Source organism: Homarus americanus, unplaced genomic scaffold (genome assembly GCF_018991925.1).
Source record: "Homarus americanus isolate GMGI-L3 unplaced genomic scaffold, GMGI_Hamer_2.0 scaffold23598, whole genome shotgun sequence".
NCBI classification, from domain to species: Eukaryota; Metazoa; Arthropoda; class Malacostraca; order Decapoda; family Nephropidae; genus Homarus; species Homarus americanus.
In genome coordinates this window covers 2,450,406-2,454,099 of record NW_024731054.1, presented here as the reverse complement: position 1 = coordinate 2,454,099, position 3,694 = coordinate 2,450,406, and positions in this window count along the sequence as shown.

Here is a 3,694-nt window from a genome sequence, read left to right as displayed (position 1 = left end):
ACCTCCCTATCACAACCTCCCTATTACAGTCTCCCCATTTCGACCTCCCTATTACAGCCTCCCTATTACAACCTCCCTATTACAACCTCCCTATTACAACCTCCCTATCACAACCTCCCTATTACAACCTCCCTATTACAACCTCCCTATCACAACCTCCCTATTACAACCTCCCTATTACAGCCTCCCCATTTCGACCTCCCAAGGGAGAAGTTAGCTGAGTACCTTACCTATCCTCCCCGTTAGAGTCGTTAAGAGTCATTACGGCCGGTGGTCTCCTCAAGCACAGACCAGCGGCAGAGGGAAAGTTGTCTCGTGTGTTTTGGAGGAAAGTTTTACTGAATTACGATACTTTCTCTGGGGGAAAGTAGGTGATTTACGATGAATTGAAAACTGTTGAAAATATTAGAAAGTTTTTTTGGATTTTGGGGTTAATGGTGGGGATACATATATGGTTATTGGTATACATTGATGCACATATTGTATACATAAACAAGCACAGATATACATACAGTATATATGCATAACATTGATGGTAGAAATATACATACACACATACGTATAGATACTCTGGTATACACACATAAACACGTACACATACATATACACAAACTGGTGAACACATACACACATACACATCAACGTATTGGTACACACACACACACACACACACACACACACACACACACAGGTAAGTTATGAGGCGGAGGTGAGAGGCTGTTGTCTGATGACGTCACGACCTGTCACTTTCTTTCACTGTCACTTTCATTCGTGTCACTGTCGCACTACACGTGACAGTGGCAGTGCTAGTTGTAGTAATAGTCATAGTGATAGCTGTAGTAATACCCCCTGGCGTTACCACTACCCCTGCCCCGTGACACCACTACCCCTGCCCCGTGTCACCACTACCCCTGCCCCGTGACACCACTACCCCTGCCCCGTGCCACCACTACCCCTGCCCCGTGCCCCGCGCCATCATTAACCCCGGGCACCACAACTAACCTCCCTCTTCCTCCCTCGTGACTTTACTCGCACCTTCACGACCACCTTCCTGTAGCAGGTGAGAATGTGCTGCACCTACTGTAGAGCCTCCACACCTGCTATAGGGCTTCCACACCTGTTATAACGTCCCCACACCTGCTATAACGTCTACACACCTGCTATAACGTCTCCACACCTGCTATAACGTCTCCACACCTGCTATAACGTCTCCACACCTGCTATAACGTCTACACACCTGCTATAACGTCTCCACATCTGATATACGTCCCCATACAACACACACGTCAGCGAGGCGCCTCTGGATTACACCCGCGATCCGTTCATTATTGTTTCAACCTCAATATAAATAGTTCTACCATTTTCTTCTGTTTATATAGCGACGGATATAACATTTTACATGATTTTCTAATAATATATACATTGTTGTTTTAGGTAAATGTTATATGTTTTATGTTTCATTATTTTTTCTTTAATGTTGAATGTTTGGACAGGAATAATATTTCGTTTCTCTGTTACAGTTACTTGATATATAAACAACACCATGACAGGTAGGATACGAGACTATATATGTATATATTTTTTTTTAATTATTGTCAAAAGAGCAAAAAGAAGAATACATAAAATAATAATAATAATAATAATAATAATAATAATAATAATAATAATAATAATAATAATAATAATAATAATAAACATAGACACAAGAAATAAAATTAATTCACAAAAACCTTCAAATTTATTCACTTTTTTCCCTGATAAACCTTGACTTTTTCCCCCAACTTAACCTCAATAAAGACCACAAGTGGCCCAATAAACTCTCTTTATTTGACCGTCCCAATAACCCAGTTCTTTATTGTCATCGTCCCGTTAAAAGAGAGAAAACCCGATTAATCCACCTTCGATAATGGCCGCAGTAATCTATTCATTAAATCCCGAACAAAATCAATAAATAAATACTGTAAATCCGGGTTATATGGCTACAGCAATCCGCTTTATATGGTCATCCCAGTAATCCAGTTCCTGAAATGTAATCCGGAATAAAAAAATCGTATCCAGTTAAATCCACCTTATATAATCGCCACAATAATCCATGGCCACGTAACATGAAACTAAAACCGTACAAGAAGATTAAATCCACCAAATCTGGATTATACGACCCTCCCAATAATCCAAGGTCCCGTAACAAAATCTCCAAAAGATATTAAATCCACTAAATCCGCCCCAGTAATCCAGTTGGCAGTAGTGTGGATGAGGTGGTCGTGAAGGGAGGAGGTGTTGTGTTAGTTCACTCACTAGTCTGCCTGGGAGGAGTAGCGTAGGGAGAGATGGGTCAAGGTGAGGGAGGGAGGGAGAGGGAAAGAGGGGGATAGGGGGGGATGGAGAGAGAAGGGGTTGGAGGGAGTGAGGAAGGGAGAAGGGGAGTTCAAAAGGAGGGGGGATGGAGGGAGAAGGAGGTAGAGAGAGGGGGGAAGGAGAGAAGGAAAGAGAGGAAATAGAGAGGGGGTGGAGAGAGAAAGGGTTGGACGGAGAATTAAAGAGGAGGGGAAGAAGAAAAGAGAGGGATAATGATGGAAGGAGGCAGGGGAAGGGAGGAAGAGGGAGGGAGAAAGAAGAGGTAGGAGAGGGAAGAAAGGGAGATAAAGAGAGAGTGAAGGAAGGAGTAAAAAAATGAATGGATTAAAAGGAAAATTAACCTAACCTAACATTTCTATTATTTTTTTATCTATCCTAAAACTTCAAAATAAATATATCTACTTTCTGAGCTTCAACCACTGGAGAAAATCACTTTACTTGAGTTTCCCTTAAATTAAACAAACTTATGACCCGTTTTCTGTGATGTTGTAACGCACACTTGAGATGTAAACACACACTCAGCTCTTAACGCAACGCGATTAAAAGTTTCTCTAATCACACACACACACACACACACACACACACACACACACACACACACGAGGGCAGAAAATATCCCCAAAATGTTTGTGCTTGTCGTTCCATTTATCTGGTCACTAAATCAGCCTCAAACACAAGTCCTTGTATGTGTGACCTTCTGTGACGTCCTGTGACCTACACTTACACCTACACACTTACATACACACCCACCCATTTACACACCTACCAATCTACACATGTTATACACTTCCATACCTGCATACTCACACACCTATATATGTACATTCACACACACCTACACATGTACATTCACACACACCTACACATGTACATTCACACACACCTACACATGTACATTCACACACATCGCCCCTACATTCACTCTTGCTTGAGGTGTTCCAGCCCTGAAGGATCTGTAGAGAGAGAGAGAGAGAGAGAGAGAGAGAGAGAGAGAGAGAGAGAGAGAGAGAGTCGTCCAGGTGAGCCACTAAATAATAAGACTTCCCTCCACACAGGTGACCATCTCCCTCCCAGGTACTAATTAATGACATCACAACACCACCTCACCTGAATGACGGAACTACAACCACAACTACAACAATATTAACTGAACTAAGCATCTACAACCACGTCACTACACCCATCACTCGTAGTTTACATATAACATTTTCTACAACTTATCTACAACATTTCTCCAACAACTCTCCATCATCCCTCCAACAACATCTAACTTCTCTACAACACCTCTACAACACCTCTACAACACCTCTACAACACCTCTACAACACCTCTACAACAC